At 41.0% G+C, this 27,327-nt stretch overlaps 1 long non-coding RNA gene across 1 annotated transcript; it reads right to left on the reverse strand.

Annotated features, from left to right (window-relative positions):
- Window positions 1-8,278: 8,278 nt before the first annotated feature.
- On the reverse strand, window positions 8,279-27,079 carry LOC144585852 (uncharacterized). The gene is made up of 2 exons (XR_013540439.1): window positions 21,504-27,079; window positions 8,279-8,391 (listed from the first exon to the last, which is right to left on the reverse strand). It is a non-coding gene; the product is annotated as an uncharacterized LOC144585852 (long non-coding RNA).
- Window positions 27,080-27,327: the final 248 nt, after the last annotated feature.

Below are 27,327 nucleotides of genomic sequence, written 5' to 3' on the forward strand. Positions count from 1 at the left end.
GTTATTTACAGAGGTGTAAGCACAATGGCATAAATCATATGAGTGAACTGTCACTAGTTAAGAAATTGCCGCTTGTATTCCTTGTCACATGCCAATCACAATTCACTTAGGCAAATCAAAATAATTAACAGGATTCTGGCCAATTTGTTCAAACTATTCATTCCCAGTTAATATGCTTGCGACTTTTATAACCACCTGCAGTTTCGAGTTCATTTTAGAGGCAGCTCAACCCATATTAAAGAAAAGTATGCTGTTTATACTGTATACTGCACCATAGGGTTTAAAGCACTCTATGGCAGGTTTATAATTGAATGATGTCGGCTAAACATTCTCATCCCCCACGAGCTGGGCATTCATTTTATGAACCTCAGAAGGATGGAAGGCTGAGTCAACCTTGAGCTGGCTACCTGAGTCCCCTGGGATCAAACTCTGGTTGTGAATAGAGTCTTTCACTTCAGTACTGCAGGTTAAACCCTGTGCCACGAGGCTTCTTCTTCTTCTTCTTCTTTTTTTAAAAAAGCCATCCCTAGGCATCAGAAATGTTAAATTTAAATGCGTGGAAACTTTCTCATCATGCCTTCAGGTTTCAAGGCTCTGTAGGGAAAGCCTTTGGGAGCCTTTGGGAGCAAGGAGAGAGGGCAGTGATTTTAAATAGTAAAATTTTGCTACCAGCAGTCCCAACCCTAGCAGCAACAATCCCATATATACAGCTCGTTTGCAATTCACCCTTCCATGAAACTTTCTGAGTTGCAGTTTACAGGTATTCACATGACTCATGCAGTATAGTGGGGTGACTTTCTTCCCACTCAGCAGAAATCACATGGGAATAGCAGGGAGGTAAGAGGGCTGCTCCACCTCCTGCGAACTTGGGGGCTTGGTCAGGTTTCACCAAATTACAGTGGTAGAGTTCTTATTTTCAAAAAAAATTATTATAATAATGCCCAGCATTCAGTTTCCTATACGTAGAGCAGAACCCCCATATCCCTTGGAAATTGGTTCCAACCCCCAATTGGATGCTTACAAACATGGAATGCTATTTTACTAGCAAATGCTATCTGTAACATGGTCTCTGCCTCCATCTACTGACCGGTTCTGGTAATGACATTGTGGAAGTCTATTTCTCTTGTGAAGGCTATACATAGCATGATCTTTGGCTCCCTCCAGTGGTCAGTTCTGGTAGCTTCAGCTTTAAAAATGTTTTGGATAATTTTTTCTTTAATATTTTTTAATATTTTTAGACCATGGATATAAGTGAATCAGCAGATACTGATCCCATGGATAAGGGGCTCCTACTGTACATCATGCTATCTCCTAAACAGGTCAGTTTTTCCTAAACATGGGTGCCCTTCATTCAAGCAAGTTAAAATCAACTAAAGGAATCAGAACCACAGTTAGAATCCTATTGACATACACTGCACCACACAACTCTACTTACATTATCAAATGTGGTAATTAGGATTCCTTCTAAAATAATCCTAATCTGAAGGGAGCAACAGTAGGAATCTAATGACTTTCAAACACTGGATCAGTACAGACATAACCCCAATGCTCACATTAAACATATGAATTTGAGATTGTGTGATGTTGCTTTTCCTTCAGACAGTGTTTTCTGGAGCCCAGAATATGTTGCCTGTCTTCTACACTGGGTTTGTTTCAAGTGCATTTGGATTAACTGAACAAAAATACATTGCAGTCTATTGAGGAGCTTATTTCAATTCAGTATCAATAGCTGGGGCTAGAGGGTTTCTTATTAAATGTGGCTACAAAATTTGCTCTTATGAATGTGAAACCTCATGAGATGCATAAAATAGACACATGACAGAGTAGTGCAAAGGGTTCAGATTAAATCTATGGTGAAACATATTACAAAATACTCATTTCAATGCATATTGAGTTCATTATTATAGATTCATTTCAAAAGTTAGTATAAGAAGCTATATCCACAGAATCAGACATGCTTATAAATACCCTTTCTCCTTATTTTCTCCTGTTACTCTTTACTTTTATTCTCCATTTACTTTTTCATCAGCCTATATATAACCCATATTGTTTGGGGAGAGAGATTCTATAGATAAGATAGCTCAGATGTCTGTTTTATATTGCAAATATTCATTGTGGTTTAAGATATATTGGTAGATTAAAGAGCAAGAAATTTCCACAGAAAAGAGTACCTATTTCCCATCATGCACCTGGGAAATCATTTCCAGGATTCCTATTATTTTGAGTTTTACCGTTATTAATCCACCAACCTGTCAATGAAAGACTAGCTTTCATCATTTTTTTTTACCAGTGTATCATTACTTCTTGTTGGAAAGGTCTGTGAAACCAATAAAAGAAAAAGTAAATGGCAGAATCTCTCTGGAGTTTGAATTGAATCTTGCTATAAAATGTAAAAAGGAATACATATTCAAAGGGGCATGTTATTTAAGAGGTTTAAGCAGAATCATTTTCTTTATTATTTTCCCCCAAACCTAGTTGAATTATGAAAAAGCTTCTTGTGTTTGCTAGCTTGTGCTCTGTATTTTGTAAAAACAAATCATAAATAAATTATTTCAAACCAGGAGGAGGTAATAAGTGGGGTACCACAAAGCTCAGTCCTAAATCCAGTATCCTTCAACATATATATTAATGACTTGGATGAGCAGGTACAGAGAATTCTTATCAAATTTGCGGATGATGCAACATTGGGTGGAATACCTAATAGATTGGAAGATAGAAACAAAATTCAGAAAGATCTTGATAAGCTGAAGCACTGGGCTGAAAACAACAGCATGACATTTAACAAGGTTAAGTGTGAGGTTCTACACCTAGGGGAAAGAAACCAAATGCACAGTTACAAGATGGAAGATACTTAGCTCAGTAATACTACAAGTGAGAATACTCTTAGACTGTTGTAGATCACAAGCTGAATATGGGCCAACAGTGCAATGTGGCTGTAAAAAAAGCCAATGCTACATGTGTTAAATCGTATTTTAGGATGCATTAATAGAAGAATAATCTCCAAATCCTGTGAAAGATACAAGTTCCCCTCTATTCAGCATTGGTTATATCTCATTGCCCCTCTAGCCCGGAATGATGAGGCGAGACAAGTTTTGTGAGAGAGACATGGGCCACACTTTATTAAATAACTATTATAGCCAACCATAAAAGGGGGGGCTGCAGTAATGCAGAATAGGGTTTTGCATTTGGGGTCTCACTCTACCCCTTACCAAACAAATGGGTGAGTCCAAAGCCCCGAGGTCTCACAGTCCTAAAGACAGCAAGACCCCAGCTGGCCCAAATTTGACCACCCCTGGACCTCAAGCCACCTTTCCCCTGGCGACTGTCAGTCTGGGTGTGGCCCCGGTGCATATTCCCCCCCCCACACACTGTAATCTCATGATCCGCAGCACTGGGAGGTTGGATGAGCTATACGTTACCTGGGATTGCAAGGGGACTCGCTGAAACCTGTTCCATCCATACTAAGCGCCTGTGTGACCACTTATTTTCCACCCATTGAACAGCCTGCACACCTTGACCAGTCTGGGATAGGCAAAAAAAAGGACCCGCAGCCAACTGACAATCAGGATGAGGGTCAAAAAGTACTATCCGGCCTCAAAAGGCAACCAGAAAACTCGCACTAGTACATAGGGCAGGCAGGTGGATTGCAAGCCTTGAAAAGAGGTTGATGGGAGGAAGGAGCATGGCTAAATAGGGCGCTCCATCCCCCTCCCCTCCTGGGTCATGTTTGTGAGACTCCTATGTTTCGCGATGTCCTGGGAGGGAGGCAAGGAAGCTCCGCATTGCCAAACTGCGCTCAGCAGCAGAGCCAGCATTTGGGGTACTATGTCCAGTTCTGGACACCACACTTTAAAAAGGATGCTGACAAAATGCCCTGGATGGATTGCCGTATATGCCGGCGTACAATATGACTTTTTGGGCCCAAAAAAACATGCCTCCAAGTGGGGAGATCGTCTTGTACACCAGGTGCACTTCATTTGGGCCAGGAAGAAGCCACTGCCGTCACCGTTGAGCGAGTGACACGGGGCCGCTCTGGCCGGGGAGGAAGGCAGGCAGGCAGGCAGGCAGGCAGGCAGTTGGTCTGGATGGAGGGAGGGAAGCACAGCCTGCCATGCCTGAGCGGCCAGAGCCTGCCGCCGGGATGCCTGCCGCCCCGTGCCGCTGAGGCAGTGGCACTCTTGCCCGCCTGCCACCCGCCCGTTTCCCTTTTCCTCCTCCTCCTCCTGCTGCCACCCACTCAGCCTCTTGCCCTCTTCCTCGCCCTCGGCCAGAGCCTGCCGCTGGGTTGCCTGCCGCCCCGGGCCGCTGAGCCAGCTGCGCGCGCGCTCGCCCACCACCCGCCCGTTTCCCCTCTTCTTCTTCCTCCTCCTCCTCCTCCTCCTGCTGCCGCCTGCTCAGCCTCTTGCCCTCTTCCTCGCCTCCTGCTGCTGAGCCAGCGCGCTCACTCGCCCGCCACCCCCCCGCTTCCCCTCTTCCTCCTCCTTCTCCTCCTCCTCCTCCTGCCTCCACCCGCCCAGGCTCTTCCTGTTGGGGGGGTCATCTTATATGGGCAGTCACCTTGTACGCCGGCAAATACAGTAAATTCAGATTTTATGTCATGTAGACAAGATTTTTTTTAATAAGTGAATTAACTCATTTTATAAGCAGAGCAGGAAAAACGATGATGTGACGTGCTTACCTATTCCTATAAGTATGTGGAGACAATTGAAGCAAATGAAGCCAGTACATTTCCCATTATCCTGCTCCACCACTAACCTTCCTTTCCTATTGATTGTTGTTCCCATCTTTCACACCTTCTTTTTCCATCTGTGGCAAGTGGATGAAGGAAGACATGGAGGATTTGGCAGGATGTCACATGACTGCATCTTCTTCTGCTGTCTCAGAACGTTGAAAGCATGGAGGCATCGTGTGGTTCCTTGGGAATTCTTTTTAGCCTCCTTAATTTCTCCCCTTCCCTCTGCTAGTATCAACAAATGCCACCTTGGAAAATCAATGAGGCTGAGAATGTTCTCCTTTTTCCCTCCTTCCCTTGCCCTTCTGGGACAGAGAAAAGACAAGGTTATGTTATGTAATGTAGGGTATGTGGTACAAAAGGGCCCTCTGGAACCTACTTTCATTGCAGAGAACTGCCTGAGAGCATGAAAGTACTTGCACAATGGGGCTGGAACAAAATTTTAAAATGGGTTGTTTCACACAATTTTATTGCATTGGAGAGGCTCTAAATCAGCTGTGAGTAGTTTTTTTTTTCACTGTTTTCATGCTTGAATTAATACTACTATGTATTATTAATACGGTAGCATAGGTGCAGAGAGGATTTTTACCAGAAGGAATAGAAGCTATTGAAATAAAGGATCAGTGTATTCTTATTTTATATGAATCAGTTAACAGTGTCCTTAGTGAAGGAAGGAAGGAAGGAAGGAAGGAAGGAAGGAAGGAAGGAAGGAAGGAAGGAAGGAAGGAAGGAAGGGAGGGAGGGAGGGAGGGAGGGAAGGAAGGAAGGAAGGAAGGAAGGAAGGAAGGAAGGAAGGAAGGAACAGATCTAGCAATCCAACTGAGGGTTTGGCATACCATTTGAGTTGTATATCAATTCTTTCATTATAACTATAGTGAGAGGGACTGTTTTGCTGCCTGAAATCATGCTGCCACTCTTGTCAAGGTGCACGTTAAGTAAAATCAGACAAGTTTCTGCATCCCTGACAGACAAATATAGCACTGGCAAAGTAGAATCATAGAATAACTGATTTGGAAGGTGCCTATAAGGCCATCGAATCCGTACCTCAGAATTTCCTGTCCTTTCATGACACCTCAAGTCAATTGCCCTCAGGCAGCCACCTGCCTCTGCTGTGCCTTATGGTAGGAGCAGCCCTGTCGCTGTAACATAATTGCTGTACAAAATTGTACCCAGATGCTACATAAGACACTCTAAGTTTCTCTCTTTCTTTCTTTCTGAGAAAATTAGGGACATGCCAGCTACTCAGTGACTGACTGACTGTCAAGTCAGTTACAGCTTCATTTTGAAACCGCTTAACACGGCATGACATTTTGACCAGCAGATGTTCTCTCAGGTTTCCACCAACAAAGAAAAAAAGAAAACAATTTTTTTGCCCATGTGTTATGATACAACACAACATGATCTGATGTGACATGGCAACAGTACTTTGAAATTTAGGCTGCTTCCTTTCATCCTTCGGGCAATACCTGAGGGCCCACAATGAACCCAAAGTTCAATTTGATGAATCGCCCATCTCTTAGGTCTTCAAATGTATAGTGTGTTGTGACATGTGCTGACATGTGCCTTTTTGCAATACTTGTAGCTCCATCCACAATTAAGAACTGTGCAAAGCCTTCACACTCTACTTGTGTGTAAATGCAAGTTAGGGGCAGATTGCACAACAGACTAACTGCACAAGACTGTTAGAAGTGGACATTCCTTCAGAGCTCAAAGATGTTTTGTTATCCCAACATGCAGGTTCTCTTAGCTCCGTAAGTTGCAAAGTTGTTTGCTTTTGTTTGTTTGATCACTGGGGGTAAACAATTGGCTTCATCCAGAAGTTGTTTGTTCAGACATGACAGCTATGAAGGAATGCCTCTCTGAAGGGATAATGTTTTGCCACCTTCTGATTATGAAACTGGCATTTCATACAGCTGAGTCTTCATTCATTCATTCCTATATAAGATCAGTGGTTTTGTATTTGCTTCAGCAAATATTGAATTTTGGATAGTCAGACAGGACTGGAATGTGTCCAGTTCTTTCTCGTCAACAACATAGTATGTTACAATGTAGTGCAGTACTAGAGAACTGGTTTGGCGTTCCATGCCTCATCTTACATTCAGTGACCCCTGTGGGTCAGCTTGTGACCACGTCAGCTTCTGTCTCATCCAGCGAACTAGGATTGTTTCCACATTTCCTTTTCCACACAGGGCAAGTGGAGAGCAAATGAAGGCTAGTATGGTGGAAACAGCTAAGGGATTCTGAAATTTGTGGTCTCCAAAAGTAACTTTTCCCACTTCAGGTCATTATCAAACTAAATGGACTGGTCATCACTTCTGATATAACACTCTTTCTTAAGTTTCTTTGGGCCATATATTATTGGGCTGTTTTTTATTCATGTGGGGATTTGTTTACTCTTGAGGTGGGGGAATGTAGTTTACAGTTTACTATATTGCAGAGTCAAGGGACGTGGTGGCGCTGCAGGCTAAACCGCAGAAGCCTGTGCTGCAGGGTCAGAAGACCAGCAGTCATAAGATTGAATCCACACGATGGAGTGAGCGCCCATTGCTTGTCCCAGCTCCCGCCAACCTAGCGGTTCGAAAGCATGCAAATACAAGTAGATAAATAGGGACCACCTCGGTGGGAAGGCAACAGCATTCCGTGTCTAAGTCGCACTGGCCATGTGATCACGGAAGATTGTCTTCGGACAAAACGCTGGCTCTATGGCTTGGAAACGGGGATGAGCACCGCCCCCTAGAGTCGAACACAACTGGACAAAAATTGTCAAGGGGAACCTTTACGTTTACCTATATTGCAGAGTGATGGGAAATTCTTCCGGTAGAGGCTGCTACATTGCTTCTGCCCTCTTTTATGTCGAAATGCTAAGGCAGTCCCAATTTCAGGATCATGGAACTGAGGAATTATTTTAAATTGCATCAGATAGCAAAAATGAATCAAATTAAATCAAATAATTAGAAAGCCATTTTGCCCTCCAAACCTTACATCTTTGCAGGCTAATTTCACTAGTGGTCATATACACACAAAAAGTGAAGATGAAGTAAGGATGTATTTATTGCACTATTAATACTTTCATAATTCTTATGTTGCTGTTAATGAAATTGTTCGCAGCACTCCTGCAATGATAATCAAAGAGAAAGGCATGACAAGATACTAATTCGGTGAAGCTGAAAAAAACATATTGAGCTTACTTGTCCAAAGAATTGATATACAACATATTAGTAGACAATTCAGATAAATCTGATGAAATAATGCATGCAGGTTATTTAATTCAAGGTGTACGAAATTCCCTGCAGATTGTTAATGCAGATGAAAACATTCATACAATTACCCCAGTGTGGTATACATGGATTATTTATGAACACAGCTCTATTAATTATAGGTGTAATTTAGAGATTTCAGATTTCTGGATTGCTGATCATTTGCTCCATTTGCAATGGAAAATTAAGGCATGTAAAATAAAGATTCGTACTTTTTGGAAAAAATGAGAAGCCGATACAGGCAGCTTTGCCATCCTTTTCATTTTTCTCTTCTCTTCTCTTCTCTTCATTTTCTTTTTCTTTGTTCAATTTTGGTTTTTTCAGGATATTTCTGCATAACTTTCAGGAATAAAAGAGTCAGTTTTCATGGCCTTTGGCAATCTGCACAGTCCCAAAGCACCCCTAGAAGAAGAGAATTGGAAAACACTTGAATACTCTATAGCTAGAAAACCCTGGAAAGGGTTGTCATGAGTCTGAATCCACTTGGCTCATGCTGCTGTTTTCATTATTATTGTCATCCTTATTCTTATTCTTACCATTATCTTAATTATTAACTAGATAGTGATTTACACTTACTTACATAGCACTGTATCATTTAAACCTGGTCCGTTAGACCTGCCCAAAAAAAGTTATCAGCGCATGTACTTTTTGTCCAAGAAGTTAACAATAATCATAAATAAACAGTAATCATCACGATACAATAACTTGATCTAAACTGATTATCATCAAGCTTTATATCTTTTTGTTTGTTTCTCGTTTTTCTGCATTATGTGTTTGTTTGTTTGTTTGCTGGGAAGAACAGGTCAATTCATGGATAGCAAATTTTCCCCAGTACCTGAGATTGGATGCCTTGTACTGTGTCTTCAGCAGGGGGTCTTTAAATACTCCGTTATAAGCTTAGCTACTTCAGTTTTCTGCTCAGTAAAACTGTTTATGGTTATTATAACTTATCCTTACACAAGTTGCAGCTGTAGCTGACTATAAAATTATTATACAGTCATGTGAAAAAGTAAGTACACCCACTTTGAATTCTATCGTGTTACATATCAGGAGATATTAAAATCATCTGGTCCTTAGCAGGTCTGAAAATTAGGTAAATACAACCTCAGATGAACAACAGCACATGACATATTACACTGTGTCGTGATTTATTTTACAAAAATAAATCCAAAATGAAGGCATTTTTATTGTGTCCTGATAATTAAAAACCATAGAATTCAAGGAGAGTTACTTTCTTTTTCACATGACTTTATCACTGAAAGAAGTTCAGTCCAGGGAAAGACGGAGGACGTTTCGCCTTAAAATTGACATCAAGATTAAATAAATAAGAATCTGGCAGACACTCTGTTAAGGCTTCACCATCAGTAATGAGCTGGATGGGAGGCTAATAAACTATACAGCATTAGGGTTTGCATCAAGATTCTTCTTATTCCCACAGCTTTCTAGAGAAATTAGGGTTAGCTATGTGGTGCAAATAAAAAAAAATACAAATACAAAAACAGGCAATACCTTCATAGGCCACCACTTTATCAAGTTAGTACCAGCGTGAAGAACTTAAAGTCCAAAAGTTCATGGCAGAATGGATCTCCTGAATTACATCTAAGAGACACACGCCTGGCCATTTCCACCTTGCCAAGAACTTTTTGGACTTTATATCCAAGAGCAAAGTGCCCAGCAAAATCCATCATGGATTTTGGACCACACAGCTAACCCTTACTTCAATGGAACCACAAGAATACTAAGAAATAGCTGCCACTCCTTCCTCCATATACCAACAAGAAGGCACATGGACTCTCAACATCAGCAGAACAGGACAGCAACCACTAGGTAATATCATTTTGGTATAATTTGACCCCAATTGGCTACATCTAGTGAGCAATTTCCACCTTGCCAAGAATTTTTTGGACTTTACATCCAAAAGCAAAGGGCTTGGCAAAATCCATCATGCCATGAATGTTTGGATTTTAAGCTCGTCACATTGGTACAAACCCAATGAAGTGGTGTTTTCATCCAAAGGTTTATGAACTGTATGATGATCTTCAGTGGTCTAAAAAGGTATCACCTTCCCTCCCTTTCATTTGTAGAGATTTCTAGAGGACTTTCTGCTTTTTTTCTTCCCTTTCCTAGGATTTCCTGGCCACCAGAACACCTTCAGTTTCTTCCTGTGAAATCCATAGCATCATTCCTTAGATACTGCCCAGGAATTGATGTCATTCACAGGATTCCTTATCATCACCTTATCATTTTAGCTACTTCCATGGAAGTAAACAGGGAATGTTAATCAAGTGGTCTCTGAAAATCAGTCATCATGGGTCATTACCTAAGAACAGAGTAGCAGACACCAAACGGTGTGATGACCCTCGGTTCACACAGGCAAACCCATCCAGGTAAGAATCTTGGGTATTATGTGCGTCACAGAATCCAGTGTTTTGTTATTTTATATTATTATATTATATCACTCTGCATTTTGAATTCATCTTACCTGTCAGCCCTGTTTGAAAACTGAAGAGTTTTTGCTCCTTTCACTGATTTTCTGTGCAAGGGTAAGTTTAATAGTTCTGTACTGCAGAATACACTGCCTGAAGTATTATCCCCCCAGGTCAATTTCAGATTCTCATCTTGGTCAATTTCAAATGGTTATATACCATCCCCATACAAAGCTGACTAACACATATGTAACCAACCAGTGTAAAAGCCTGAAATGAACAAGACCAACAAAGATATATAAAAATCCTGCAGAGTACAGTACTTCAGGCACTAGAAGTTCAGGGCTGTCAAATTAATTTTGCAGAATAAATCCGTGAGAAGAACAAAAACAAAACAAAAACAAATGCGAAAGGAAATACCAATGTTTAGCATTTATCTCTACTGTTGCTCTGGAGAATCACCCAGTCTCCATGGGGGTCCCAGAGGGATTCCCCACTAAGACGAAGTGTCAAAAACCACCAGGATAAAACAACAGTCATCAGTTGCACCCTTATATAGCATTCCTTACAAGACAAAGGTGCTGTTTCTTGTTCTGGATCAGGCTCCCAAAACCCTCAATGAACTAGTGTGAACAGCCTTGAAGTGCTTTTTGATAGTTTGACCTCGATATCTGGCAGACTGCTTTCTCCCACCCAGTTCTGCCAGAGTCACTCGTTCCAGCCAGGCCGGGTGGCTGAAGAGCCTAATGCCGAGGGAGGTCCAGAAGGAAAGAACAAGGGACTGGGCCTTCTCGGCAATGGCCCCTTGCCTTTGGAACAACTTGCCAGTGGAGATCTGCCTGGCTCCCTCTCTGGGTATTTTCAGGAACAAACTTAAAACTTGGCTATTTGGGCAGGCTTTCCTTCCTGCCGTATCTTAATTTCTTATACTTTTGCCATCTTGGATTTATAATATATGCTTATTGGTTTTATTGTTTTTAAATTTGTAAACTGCCCAGAGTAGACCTTTGATCTAGACAGGTGTCATAGAAATCTAATAAATAAATAAAATAATAAATTGATCCAGCCCCTATGCTGGACCCTCAAGTAAGTAGAGTCAATAGCTCACACTGCCTTTTAACAGCTTTAACTAATATGCTAGCCAAACATGATGGCTCAAAGAGATTAATTTGCCACAGTGATCTGGTAACACCCATGCTGGATTACTGCAATGGATTGCATATGGAGCATCCTTCAGAAAATGTAGCTGGTTCAAAATGTGACATTCACGTAGCTTACTGGGAAAGGCCAAATATGTTATGCAACTGCCATTTGAGCTTCATTCATTGCCAGTCAGCTTCTGAACCCAGCTCAAAGTGCTGATCTATGATTTTGAAGCATCTCGAAGTCAAGGACTCCAGGAAGGAGAAAGCCAATTGGTGCACTTAAAAATCAATGCTGAATGGATCTTTGCACATCCCTAGAAAGGCTGTACATTCTGACAGCATTGAAAGGGTTGATTACTACTACTCAACACAGCTAGGAATTTCTGGAATTTACAGTATCATTGTGGCTAAAAGAATAGGTTGAGGAGTTTGGATATCCTGGGTTCAAATCTTGTTTCTAGTGGAAATGTATTATATGGCTAAGCTATCCTTCTCTCACCTCAACATCTGCCATGTAGAAGCTACGATAGAAACTACATGTGATCTACTCCTATTGCAAAGTTATGTTCAGACTCTTGACTAATGGTGAGAATACTATTGGTCTTCGTAAAAGGTTTGCTTAACTGGCTGTGGCTAATTGTGGTAAACTGACAAGATGTGAGGGTCAGCCTCAGTCATATGCCTGGTCATATGTCTGACTGTGCAGACAATATGTACCTCGGCACCTCTTAAATTAGATGTAATTACCCACAGTAAGTTATGTAAATGTTACACAAACACCTGCTTGACCCTGGCCAAGGTATGTAAAGTTCTGAAAACATAGTCATCTCCAATCCTGTGGCTCCTGGCAGGGCATTCCAAGAGACACTGAATATGGGATGTCTTTCTCCAAGTCACTACCTCCTCTAAGTCAGAACTTCAACATCAGGAGAGGGAAGAGGGAATAATTGGGGCATCATGATTAGAAAGTTACTTTGAAGAAGTTGTCTGTGGCTATCCATCTCCTGCTCCCCAGTTACGCATGGCTTCAGCGGGTCATTACGTTTACTCTTCTTCAAAAGAAATTTCCCAGATTGGAGTCTTCGATTCAATAGGAACCTGATAGGAGCAGTGGCATCACAGAGATGTTCTGCAGAATAGCTCCAAACATACAGAGCACCAATAGAGAAAGGCCAGAGACATTTGAAGGAATGGGGGTTCTCCACAAGACTGAGACAGACTAAGATTGAAAGGGAAAATCGTGAGCAGAGATGCAGGCATCAGAAGAAGAAAAAAGAATCGAGGAGTTAGTTAAAGGCATAGGGATAAAAACAAAGATATGGTGTTAGACCCAGAAGTATATATGAACTCTTGTAAAGATTTAAGTAAGGGCACCACCCATTCAGAGCAGTGGGAGGGAGGAATGGTTTTGAAAGCTAAGAGTCAGGTGGAAAAGAAGAGATCCAGGTGAGACATCAAAGTTAGAAGATTGCACTAGTCTCAATGAAGAATGATTAGGAGATGAAGTTTTTGTTTTACTAAAGAGTGGAAGGGTCGGTGCCTCTATCCACACCCTAGACGCTCTTCAGTTCTTCATGGCGTATGAATGGATGTTAAAGCAGGACACCTAGTGCTATCACAATTTGATCTTATGCTTTAGTTCTCCTGACATTGTAGGAAAAGAATTGTGAATGGGTTGTTGTTGTTGTTTAATAAATATGTTCTATCTCATGTCCTAATAATTTTAAACGTCAATGCCACATATTTGGAGAAATAATTCATGTCACATTTCTAATGAATTGGGGAACTGAGAGCCATAGAAGTCAAGCAATTTCCATTCCTGTCACTCCTGCAAGAAATGCATTTAGTATGAGTCTTCCATTATAAAGATTTAATATATCATTTGACCTGAAAAATACTTCCAATCTCAAATAACAACCTAAAAGCCTGTGAAAATTCAATACCATATTAACAGTGAAGTTAACACACACATCCTTGCAAACAAACAAGCATGCCAGATGGCGCATGAAAGAAAAGGCAATTGCAGCGATCAGTTTGCTTGATAAAGGTTGCATTTCCAAGCTGGAGAATTAATTGTTGTGTTCGGAAGGAATACAATACATCCTCAGAAAAGAGAATTTGAATTATATTTGAGATGTGAGTTTGGGGGGGGGGAGGGGAGAATAAGAGAGTTAGAGGGAAGGAGGGTCACATTGCCAAAACAAACCATAAGATCTTCGTAGGGGAATGGGTCTCAAGCTAATTTAAAAGAGCTGCTCTTCAGTACACAAAGAGAAAGACAGAAAATCAGATCACAACAGTTTCAATACCATATAAGACACTACAAGGAATACTCTTTCAAGCCTCCTTCTGAATTGTCTTCACTGGCAATTTGGGGTAAAATCGAAGGAGATGGAAGCAAACTCTTCTTCTTACACCTCACAGTAACTGATGCAAATAACAAGTCTGAAGATTATAAGACTGCTGGCCTTGGAAATATATATTTGTATGCTGAATGTGTTTGTAGACTCTATTAGCAAACCGCTGATAGAAGCACTGAAAGCAGTGGAGGGGACATTTCATCAGGGCCCAGGGCCTAGATGATCTCTGGAAAACATACCCAAATGTTTTTGAAGGACTAAGGGCTGTTTTTCAAATTGTAATGCAGTGTTTTATATGCAGTAAATATTGCTCCAATAGGTTTTTGGTTTTGATTTTGGGTTTCTTTGTTATAGAAAAATGGGTTTAACTCATTTAAAAATGGGGCTACAAAAAACAAAGATCTGTTCTTAAGTTTTTAAAATTCAGTATTTGAATCACATCCCTTGTGCCCTCAGTACCCACATTTTTTAAAAAAAAACTGGTGGTGGATGGGTAGCCCCAGGGATTGGGGGAGGGACTCAAAAACGACAAAACTGTCTCCCAAGAAATCTTCCTGAGTAATTTTTTCTGAGCATTTTTTTTAAAATTGGGGAGCCGTGGGGGTTACTGAGGTACATCTCTGCAGTACCCCTGAGGGGCTCTATCTAGCACCTGAGGCACATTTTGCCCATCTTTACTTTAGGGTTTTTAAAGATTCCTGTGAACCTAGCAAAATCCTATTATTTGGATGCTATCTATTTTTTAAAAACCTACATTTTATGAAGCAGAGGGAATTGATAGCTTTGTTGCACATTTGGGATACAGATCTCAAGATTGTGAGTTTGGGACAGCAGAGAACATAATGAGGGACAAAACTGTCTTCAGCTTTCTTGATTGCAAGCTAAAGGAAGTGTGTCTATAACATCCTGAGTTCATATTTGCTCATGTGATAGATATTTGCAAGAGCCAAACCCTAGCCCAGGCTCAAGTGTTTGCAATGACAACAGAGGCTCCAGTGACTGTGTGTGCAGCTGTTCAAGTGAAAACATGCCAGTCACAAGGCACCAAGGTCTCCAGTGATGCCTAAAATCCAGAAAGAAATCCAAATGAACATCACAACACCTTATGAGATTACTAAATTTTCACATTGATGTGGCAAATGACCACTGATTTTCTATGTCACAAAAAAATTACAATCCTTAGCTGCTGGTCAAATTAGCCCATGTTTCTCTTGTCCTCATTAGGATGGTGCACTATGTTTCATTCCCTGATTTCATTACCAAAGATGATCTCTTGACAATATGCCCAGATGTTTTTGAAGGACTTGTGTATTTACCACATTTACATGGACATTAAGGTTATCACTAGCGATGTATAGGCATCACAAAATCTCCTAAACTATACTAGTTGCATTCAAGGATACCCTGGAACATCTGGAAAAGAAAGATTAAAAGTCATCTCTAGGGTGACTAAGCAGATTGCATGGATTGATGGTCTTGTTATTGCCAAAAGAAAGATGGGTCACTCTGACTATTCCTAGATCCTGGAGACACAAACAAAGCAATCAGACAACAACGCTTCTCCATTACTCGGGGTGATAAGTATGGCTACAGGCATATCAATGTGGCAAGGAATCTGCCAAACCATGCACATTCAACATTCTGCGAGGTCACTATTGGTTTTAGTAGGTTGCTGTTTGCAGTAAAATCAGCAAGTGAATTCCTTCACCAAAATTGAAAACTCACTGTTTATTGTTTGTTTTATTATTATTTTTTACTGCTCCAATAAAGGTATCACCTACTCCTGCACTTGTATCCTTCAGCACAAGACATATTTCTGTGATACCCTGAGTGTTATAGCAAATGATATGGTTATAGCCACTGCAACAAAAGCAGAACATGATGGACCCTTAAGCAAATCCTTGTTTACTCTGATCAGTTGCTACCCATCTCACATCATGACTATCCTCCACGACATCCACAAAAATTGGATAACAAATACAACATGAACTCTTCATTGTGTGTGGCAATGAGAGAGACTAAAGGGGGGAAACCTAGTGGACAGTAGTGGGGAAGCAGAAATAAGCTCATTGAAAGCATTTTGTCCCTCAAATCTAAAGATGGGTGGACCACCCGCTTCTTGGAATACACCTAACTTGGATGGAATCTTGTAGAGCTGTAGATATATTATGCAGTTATTCAAGAGAATGTAGACATGGAGATATATGTTGTAAATATTTATGACTGTGAGCTCAAAAGAATATTTCTTCAGTCTCTGAGGAAATATTTGTTTCTATTGCCCTTTTTCATGAACTCCCAAGTTACAGGTTGTGAGTACACAAAATCAGAGTTGACTGGGAGAACTTGCAAATGTAAAAATAAGTATGTTTGTAAGTGTTTTGAATCAGCCTGTTACGTGAGGTGCCCTTCTGTTTCTTAATACCACAAACAATACTGCATGCTTTTTTGTTGCAGTATTGTCTCATATCTCCTTGATATAGCAAGGAATTAGATATTGATTAAATTCTATACGTATACTGAACTGTACCCATTGCAGCAAAGACTGTCAAATATGCTGATTGTAAGAGAGCCCTCTATCTTGGTCATTTTGATCAGTGACAATGTGAATGTCACAAAAATCCACTTCCCTATTATAATGCTGTCACTTCTCAGGGCTGTTGCTTGCTTTCCATTATCTCCAGCAAAAAACCTTTTCAGAAGTTGTTAATAGTGCCATTCCTCTAGAGTTACTTTCATCTCCTCTATCTTCATCTGAGGACAAGAGGGCAGGTGGGAAAATAATATAGAGTTGTGAAAGGTACTATGTTTTTTCTTAATCTCTGCTCAGTTCTCATGTTTTGGCATCCAAAGGGCAGTTCAGTGGCACTCAGATTCTGATTTTAAACTAATCTTGGGTTTGTTTTTTTAAAAAATCTTGCTTTAAAAGAAATCACACTATGAATTTATCTATACAAAATGGGTCCACTGATGGATGTTCCTTTGAATTTAGAAATTAGACCTCCCCTGCCAGAGGAAAGGTATACCAAGGGCTTGATAGACAGGACTCTAGGCTGGACTAAAGTCAGCTTCTTAATATAAATGGTGTGCAAAACAATATATTATCGATGTATGTACATGGCACTTCCTGCCCTTACCAGTGCTGTGGAGGCTGGTAGGCCTACTATCACATCTCTGCCCCTTCTCTGGTTGATAAGATTGGGCTAAGAGCTTTCCCTTGCAGCAGGACATGGAAATGAGGAGAGCAACATACACTACCTTAGCATGGAGTTGCTTGGCAACCCAGTGAAGTGGGAAACATGGCGGCAGAAGGGCAATTTACAGTGGGCAGAAGGAGGGACAGATGCTAAAAGAAGAGGTCAAGAAGCAAGTGACAGGAGGACAAGTTGAGGGAGAATTCAGAGAGAGAGAGAGAGAGAGAGAGAGAGAGAGAGAGAGAGAGAGAGAAAGCAACAGAATAGAGACATGATAGGTTTTAACAGAGGAACAAAGGAACGGGGGGCTGGCAGTTCATGAACAGGCCCTGGAATGTGACAGGCCAACCTTAATCAAGTGGAGTCTTTGAAGGAGTAGTGTAGTCAGAGACATTTAGAGGTAGCCAGGAGCCCGGTAAGTGCACTGGACTGACTGGAGGGCAGGGAAAAACACCTATGCTGGCAGGCTTTGTATTTGTCATCTGCAGGAGACAAATACAAAGCTCCCATGTCTATAAACAATCCATTCCATACAGCCATGCATAGACAAGTAGGCTTCTAGTTCAGGGGGTCATAAGGATCTTTAAGCTGAATTATAGATGTTTTGGTTGGGGGGTAAGCAGAAGACTTTGATGTCTTCAGTGTTGAACTCATGGGGTTCTGAGTGGCTAGAGGCACAATGTTTATTGAATATTTATTTATTGATGATTGATTTATTCATTTGTTGGAATAGTTATGTAATTGGTGTGGGACCGGGAGTATCCCCACTCAGCTGACAAGTGGTTGGCTGTGCGGGGAAGAACTGGCTGGGCTTCTTCCATGACTGGCACAACAACAACAATGGTGTTAAGTGCTGCGTGCCGAACAGTGAGTGGACCAGTTGGTTTCTGTGGGGAGGGAATAGACCTCCATGGCTTCTGTGGTGCCACTATTCATATTTGTATCTCTAGGGATACAGATATGAATACCCCCTCTGTAAGCCAAACCCACAAGTGTATATATCTGGTGAGGCATTGTAAGTCACTGTGGTGTCCAGAACTGGACACAGTACTCTAGAAGATGAGGCCTAAATAGGAATAACAGAGGCTCTGTCCAAACTGGCTAAGGACAGAGGCTTTTCCACTTATTTCTTGCTGTCCATAGTGCTTTTTGTGGAAGTATCATTTTTGCAATTGAAGTATTTTGATAAGTCTTTCTGTTGTCCTTCTGTCAGGCGCTGTCAAACCAGCAGGGCAATAAGTTTAAGATTCCTTGGTGAGAACCCCGGAGCATTCCACAATAAAGGATCTGCATATCTAGCCAGCACCCATAGCTGACCAGTGGGAGAAACTGTGAAAATGGTAACTAGCTGAGGCAAGTACATAACATTTAGGGCTTAGACAAGTGGTGAAATGTTGCAGTCATTTGGGGAGCTGGCTATGATTGGAGGCAGTGTGCTAACATATTTACATTTGCCTTGCCCATTCAAAGGTTGATGGAGGGACAAATCCCTATACTGGTTTAAAGAACAAGCAGTCCCCACTCTTTCATGTTAGCTTTCTGCCAGTTGTCCTGCGGTTTGATACTTTTCATAAAACAATGTGATACTGAACCCAGATACTCCCTCTTACCTTCATTTCTCCTGATAAGGCAGTAAGTACCATATTTTTCTGTTTATAAGATGCCCTGAAAAATAACATGCCCCCCCAGTTCTGATCCTTTTAAGCCAGAGTGCCCAAATCAGTGGGCCCCCCCTCCAGACCAGCGCGTGCTCTGGAGGGCAGCCAGGGGACACCTTTTATCCCCTCCCCAAATATAGCCCTTCGCTCGGGCTTCCTGTGCTGCACTGTGCTCTGCCCTGCTCGCTTGCTCTCCTATGGCACTGGAGTCACAGTCAATGGGCAGCAGTGATTTTGAGCCGAGGGGTGGCTGGGTACATCTCCTCCTTCGCCTCCAACTCCTCCTCCTGCTGCTGTTGCTGCCTGATCACCACCTCCAGGGCCACTCATGAGCTCCCTTCAGGCGGGAGACAAGGAAGCAGGGTGAGCTCAAGCTGAGCCCCAGCAGCGGGCAGCATGGCACCCTTCACCGGGCTGTCATGGGCATGGCTTGCTGTTGTTTCAATTGCACACAAGCCATTCTGCTGTCAGTCATACTACAAAGATCTTATCCTCTTTTTGGACAAAGAAGGTCATTTTGCAGTTCTTCATCTTTACATGCAGGGATTATTTATTTATTTATTTATTTATTTATTTATTTATTTATTTATTTATTTATTTGTTCGATTTATATCCCGCCCATCTGGTATATTTTACCACTCTGGGCGGCTTACAGCATATTACATTCAACCCTGACAAAGATAAGAAAAATGGAAGAAGCAGCAAATCAGTAAGAGTTAATTTTGTTAATATCAGGGAAGAAGTTACACTTGGAAATCACACAGGATGATGACAGGAAAGAAGTGTGACTTACCGAGAGAGTAAGGGAGAGAGGACATGAGAGAAAAAGAGAGTCTTGAAAAATATGTTGGCTGTTAGCTACACAGGAGGACAAACTGGGCAACGGTTCGTCCCTCAAACTGAAAAGCGTTTCAGCCAATTTATGGATGTCCGATAATGAGTGAAAGTGACAATCCATCAAAATATGCCCTCTGACCCCTAGAAGAAAACAAGGAGGGGCTTAAGGCTGAGAATTATTAAACTCACTGCACCTGAAGCAAAACTGACTTAGTCACAATGACACTCTCGTTTAAATCAACTCCTTTACAAACATCTTGTTTTCTTTGGTTACTCTAAACTCTGCTCTAAACTCTGCTCTCGTCATTTTCTCTGAACTACTGCCAGGTCACTTCCTGTTCCCTCTTAAGAGTTCATTTCTATGATTTTAGCCCCTTACAGAAACTAAGCAAAGTTTTTAGCCAGCTAAGTATTTGTTATTTATTTATTACAGACTTATTCAGATTTTACTTTGAAGTAGAGGACAATGAAATGGAAGAAGACACTTAGAACCATTGATTTTAGTAGTTATTTAAGCATGCTTAAATGAACAGAACCATTGCCAAGTCTTTCTTTGGGGATGAATGTTGCCATTTTTATCCTTGGAGCCCAATATTTCTGAAAAGCACAAGTGGTTTGCTCTTCACCAAGAATCCTTTAAAGATGAACTCACAAACACAGCAGTTCAGCTTAAATGTTCCCTGCCCTATTTCCGAATTTAGACAACTGCAGTCTGCCTTGCATTTTTAATACACTGAAAACCTGTAAGCAAGTATGGAATGAGATCCCATTTTAGGGTGGCCTAATGTCCTGCCTCGCAAGGGCTTTTATTCAGAAAACTTTCAGAGGATATCTATTATCTATGTAAAGGTCCTCTATCTAAAGGACTTTCCAATTTCAGTCCTTTTAACAGATAAAGGGCATTAAGAATGCAAAACCCAAAATGTTCCCACAAACCTTTCTGGTTCAGGTTTTCAAATGATTTGACTATCTCAAAGAATAACCTGCATTTCATTGAAATATCTGTACTGTATTTGTTACTGTGAACTGAAGTCATGCTGGGCCTTTCCTCTGATATGCAAATCGTGGCATAAAGCCTGAACCAAGATTCCTTTTTTTTTTAATGACCCAAACACATTAAGGGGTTCCCACTATCTCTCAAGTTTCAAACTATCAATAGCAGAGTTGTTGTTGTTGTTGTTGTTGTTGTTGTTGTTGTTGTTGTTGTTGTTGTTGTTGTTGTTGTTGTTGTTGTTGTTGTTGCTTTTAAATGAAGCATAACAGGCTGTGGTATTTGCAGTTCTCAAGACATGCTGAGCAATATATATATAAGCCCTGGTTATCACAGTGACTGATTTGAGAAGAGGGGGGCAACTGTATTCTAACTGCACATCTACACACAATCAGAGTTTGCAAAAGGCTTTTGTAGTATATATTCAAGAATTATGGGAGCAGCAGTCCAAAAAAGTAACGCCTCCGAGTCTTGCACATAATATTATATGGGTGGCAAAATAGGCTGTTGTGGGGTAATACTGTAATAGACACACATTTAAGTATCATCAATGCAGCAAAAGACTAGAATAAGGAGCAAAGGAAATCTGTTTCATACCATTACACAATAATTCATATCCTATTTGGTATAATAAAGGAAGTGGGATGGTTAAGAAACACTTTGTTACCTTAACCTGAAAAGAGAACATGTTTTCTGTTCTTAAAAAGGCCCACATCAGGCACTGACAAGGATGCAAAATGTCTGTTATTTTAAGTTTATTCCTCGGTTTTCCCTCTGGTGGTTTATGGTCTGAGTAGGTGGGCACCTCTTCTGGACTTTTATTTTTTTTTGGAGGGGGGGAGTTCCCACTCTGATCATAAGTGGTCTGTAAACGTTCTCCAGGATTACTTCCCTCAATGCTCTTACCCCTGGAAGACTTTGGTTCCTGTTTTCTTCAGTTCTATAATCATGACATGCAATCTGCTTTGTCTTCCAGCTTCCTTTTGGGAGACCCTGTCATTCCCAAAGAAAGGAGAGAAGGAAAAATTGAACAAGAATTTACAAAGAGGCCTCCCAATACCTCCTCTCTCTTTGGTGCTACTTGACAGCATATGCCTGCAACACTGGGTGTTGGGTCACTTCAAACTGTGCTATTCAAACTATTTTACGAGATTCAAATCAGAGCATGAAACTGCTTTCACGTCCAGTGAGCAGTGCATCTTAAAACTACATTGTCTATTTACGTACATGGCTTTGATGCCTGACAGAAAGAAGGCTAAGAAAAATTACCAGCCAGATACTTGGTGTGCTGTGGCACTCTAGTAAACACGTCTGTCGTCAAATTTATTAACAGGAGACTTTCTCAGCGATACCTCAGGACATTCACATATGATGTAGTCATTTATGAGAAACATACACTTGGCTTAAAAATAAAACTGTTTAGTGGTGAATCAATTCTTCTTCCTTAAGGAAATTATGGATCATTTGTTATACATCTCAGAAGGTTTCCCTCTGCAGTGTAATTAAAATATGTGACATTGAGTAGCAAGATGTGTGGAAACCCAGGAGATGGGAAAAAGGCATTTCCGTAAGTGGGATTTTTTGAAGCTTTGTACTATTTAGCTGTTGAGCTCCATGCAACTACTTGCATAGAATGTGGTAAAAAACAATTGACTTAATCTAAATATATCAGGCTACATGACATTACTGGTAGATAGCTCAGTGGTTTAGGTATCTGGCTGAGGAACCAGAAGCTGGGAGTTCAATTCCCTACTGCCTCCTTAACAGTGGTTGACCTCAATGATCCATGGGGTCCCTTCCAGCTCTGCAGTTCTAAGATTATTATAAGTAGAACTGAGTGAGTATGTATGTATGTATGTATGTATGTATGTATGTATGTATGCATGCATGCATGCATGCATGCATGCAATTTGTATCCCTCCTGTCTCACAACAGAAAGACAAAAGGTCACTTACAAAAATGATTTTTTTAAAAAAAGATACTAAGTTATACTAAAGTGCAATTAAATATCTAATTGCTAGTATTCTCTTGCAGAGCTCAGCCAGCACAATGCCATCAATGGCAACAGTGGGTTGCCATTGATTAAAGAGCTCATGCTTTGATTTTTAGGTGTTCAAAACACACTGTGCAAAATTCATGGGCACCCTAAAATAAAACAACTTTTTTACTACTGGCATTCTGCTATTGCTAGTGACATCATTCGTGCTGCATTGGCAGAGTTCTGCAAGAGGGTTCTTCCCAATGCTAGTTGAATACCACTAAATTGCTAAAATTAAAGCCAGTTCCAAAAGAAGAAGAAAGAATAATGTAGAAACTCTCCTTCCAGTTAAAAAGCTCCTCTTTCAGATATGAGACTAGAAGGAAGGAAGGAGGTAGAGAGCAGAACATCGTGATGCCATGTCTCGACTCAGGTGTTTCCAGCTTAGCCAAACCCTGCTAACTGGTTTGGGTAACCATCATGAAGAGGAACTAGTGAGAAAAATATCTTTTTGCTGAGCAGCAGATCAAGAATAGCCAGAGTGGTGTAAGAGACATTGAGAAAAGCAACTTCTTCAGTGTTGTAGATGCCATGTCTCCATTTTAGCAACTGTAGTCTTTTTCTGCCCCATTAATCTGCCTGTGAAGTGGATGTGAAGGGGCATTATAAATCTCACCCCTTCCTCCATTTTCTCTTTGCATCCCCCTCAATCTCCTCCTATCCCTTAAGGAGGTTGAATAGGGTTTAGAATATTAAATATTTAAAGATAAGTGGTATATATGATATATGTTGGTAGAGAGAGATAGAGACTTGGACAAAAGAAAAGTTAAACAAAAGAAGAGAATGTGACAGAAACATAAAACTTTATATATATCTCTCTATTGTGAATATGAATCATTCATGATTTAGAAGTTCACTTTCAGTAATCAATGAAAGAACATGAAAACAAAAATGAAAAATAAAGCCTCTTTTGTGGAATTTTTTTTAACATTCCATGTAAACACAAAAGGCTAAAAAGGTTAATAAATTCTCTTCTGCTTGATTTGGATGGATTAGATTAACCATGCAGGATAAGGTTACCAATGGCTACTAGTCATAGTAGATATATATTACCTCCAGTATATGGAATGATAGAAAATGCTCTAGCAGTAATGCTGTACTTCTGTGCTTCCTATTTCTTCCCACTGACTAGGGTGGCTAGAGCTTATGAGTTTGCTTTCCAACATCTGTTGGGCTGCACTTTACTTTTGATTGATTGATTGATTGATTGATTGATTGATTGATTGATTGATTGATTGATTGATTGATTGATTGATTGATTGATTGATTGATTGGACCAAGCAGAATATATGGCCACTTGTATGAAATGCCATTTGGAGACTGAATAGGGACATACCTTCCCTGCCCAATTGTCAGCATACGTCATCCACCAATGTAACCAAAGCTGTTTTGATCTCAAAATGTGTTTTAAATCCAGAGTCTAAAAGATCTGAATAATTAACTCCAATCGAAAGAAAAAGAAAGAAAGAAAGAAAGAAAGAAAGAAAGAAAGAAAGAAAGAAAGAAAGAAAGAAAGAAAGAAAGAAAGAAAGAAAGGGTTGTACTGCCACCATCTGGTCTATGACTTTCCTTGAAGCAAGACTGGAGTCTAGCCGAACATGAACTACAGTAGAGGTATGAGATTTAATGATGATTTCTTTTCTTTTCTTTTTTTAAAAGTCTTCTTTTAGAAGAGCTGAAACCCAATCCTCTTCAAAGGCATTTAAAGCTTGCACAACTCAACTGGAAAGTCTGTCTCTTGCAGCTTTTATCAGACAAGATGGAGGCACACACAAGAATGTTTAGGCTCCTTCTTTTAGTAATTTAGCCTCTCCCTGAGGCTGAACAATATGAAACCCATCCATCAAAACCACACCAGCAACTACCTCAATCATGACCTCAAAGTTTACTGTCAGTGTGGAATCCAACTGAGAGATGATGCACATCATTTTATCAAGAACGTATTTTTCAAACTCAATATAGCAGGTTGCCAAAAGCTGTTTCTCACATCTTGGGACCTAGATTTTAACTGCTCCTGTTCCTTCCTGGACAATTCAGGAAGTGGACAATACTATGCCAATGTCCTAGCAGCAAAAAAGAAAGATTCCTTCACTGCCACAAAGTAGTTCTTCTTTCACCCTGTAAGCACCATGAATTGTTGCATATGGATTTATCTCTTGGGCTAGGGTTGCTCTTGTTGAGTATGCATGGTGCTTGAAATAAGTCCCAACACTGTTAAAAATCAACAATATTATAGCAATTGCATCTACAGATGGGAGAATAAAACTGAATCTTGACCAAGCTACATGACATAGGAAGTAAGTGAGGTCATTGAGAGTATATCAGTCTGTAATCAATTAAGGGACAGATGGGGAGCTGGTTATTTATACCAAGTGAGACACTGGCCCTCCTCAGGCTCAGACTACTTATAGCTAGATCACTCCTCAGGTACAGATAGTGTTTTTGAACCCTTATGGCAGCCACTATAAATGCAAAAAATGAATGCAAATAATATACAAATACAAAGCGACAATCAATCAAGCAATCAATAAAACCATTGACTAACTAATCTATCATTAAATAAGTAAACAATTTGAAATGACATTGGAGCTCACATGTAAGATAACTGATAAAGGACAGTGTTAAACAGTTCTTTTTTGCTGCCTTCTTAAGGCTGCTAGGGAAGGCGCCTGACAAACCATCTCCTGGAACTTTATTGCAGAGGTGTAGCGTCACAAGTAGAGATTGGGACAACTCGCCATTTTGATGAGCAATCCGGCTTCGTGATTCGTCAAAAGTTGATGAAGCACATAGCTCCCCCTCATGAATACACAAAGCATGAATTTATTTGTCGATACATGGGGGGGGCATTCGCCCAGGTCATGAATATTCATATGCTATTTGCATAGACCAATGGGAGTGCTGGAGGGGCGGAGTCATGAGGTATAAGGGACTCAGCAGGAGGAGTTGTTGTTTAGATAGAGAGATAGGGTTCTAGAAAGAGGGTTTGAGATGGAGATTAGGGTATTAGAGAGTTGAGAGAGTTTTGGGAGTTTCGGTGAGAGAGTGGTGGTTGAGGATAGATAAAGAAGAATGTTTGTTTAAGAATTAATAACATTGCTTGTTCTCTCAACATCTGTATCAATAAACCATTTCTATTTGGTTCTTTTAAAATGACATATGGCCTGGACATCTATCATTAATAATAGGCATTATTGATGAAATCAACTGGTGGCAGTTGAGGGGCACATAATGAGAGCTGTTTGGTTGGTGAAACAATCAGGGGGTCATGTGAAATCATGACAAATTGGTGGCATAGTGCTGGGATATGAAACAATCCAGTGTAAATGGTTGTTGTAGGTTTTTCGGGCTCTTTGGCCGTGTTCTGAAGGTTATTCTTCCTGATGGCCGGCATCTTCAGAGGACTGGAGTAGGAACTCTGTCCATGCTCTGTTGTTTTTTGTTGGATAGTTGAGTATAGTCATGGCAACAGCTTTTGTCCTTTTTGTTGTGGATGTATTGTTGTGATAAGGGGGGAGAGATTATCTGTCACTGTGGTTGATGGGTGTCTTTAGCTGGTCTTTTTTGTGCAATGACTCCTGGTCCTTGTGGCTGGGTAGAGTTTATTGACCATTTGCAGGCTGTATTTTTCAGTGCTGGGAGCCAGGAATTCTTAAGTTTTAGACTCTCTTCTTTTTTGTTGAAGCTCTGCTGATGTTTATGGATTTCAATGGCTTCCCTGTGCAGTCTAACATAAAGAGGACAAGATCTGCATTCAGGAGCCCCACTACTAAGCTTTTCACCAAAAGCTCTAGCAAGTCACCCACTTCTTCATGACATACCTCTCTCTCTGACTAACAGGTACCTTAGACCAGTGGTTCTTAACCTTTTTGAAAGAAACGCCCCCTTGGGCCATTGATGAAGTTATCATTGCCCCCCTCCCCATGGCGATATTTATTTATTTATTTATTTATTTATTTATTTATTTATTTATTTATTTATTTATTCAAGAAAGACACTTAAATCCAATGACTCCTGAAAATAAAATTCAACAGCCAGCCAGCCACAACAGGACAAGAAAAGCTGGAAAAGCTGCCGAATTCCCACCCACCCAGGATGGACCCGAGCCAGCCCTGTCCCTAGAAACCCTGCCACAACACCCCAAACATACCCGTTTCTCTCCACGCTTCCCTTGCAACGGGTGGGAAGGTGGGCGGGAAGGCAGGATGGAAAAACGGGGCTCATCTCTTCCTCCCCACCTGGCTGCTACCCTTTCCTTCCACCAAATCCACACTCGGTGCTCCCCTAAGGGAGAAAGGCGAGATGTGGCAGGCAGAAAGAGCTGGATTGTCTGGTGGCAGCGGCACTGGATCCACTGCCAGCACCGTGGCTGCAGCTGCCTTCACAGGTTTGGCTCGCTCCAGCGCCCCCCTACCGTCCCCCTTTTGTTCTGCCGCCCCCATGCCGCCCCTTTTCGTTCTACCGCCCCCCTGAAAAATGAAATCACCCCCTGGGGGGCATTATTGCCCACGTTAAGAACCACTGCCTTAGACTCAGAAAAATTCTCTTTTTGCTTTGGCTTACTGGACTCTACTCGCATCCCACCGCTGATCACCACTGTGACATTCCACCCAGTGTCCCCTGTTTGCTTTCCCCAAACCAAGGTTCACTATGGTAATGTGTTCTCTTTCATTCACTGCCACCAGTGGATAT

This window comes from Pogona vitticeps, chromosome 1, assembly GCF_051106095.1.
Source record: "Pogona vitticeps strain Pit_001003342236 chromosome 1, PviZW2.1, whole genome shotgun sequence".
Taxonomy (NCBI): Eukaryota; Metazoa; Chordata; class Lepidosauria; order Squamata; family Agamidae; genus Pogona; species Pogona vitticeps.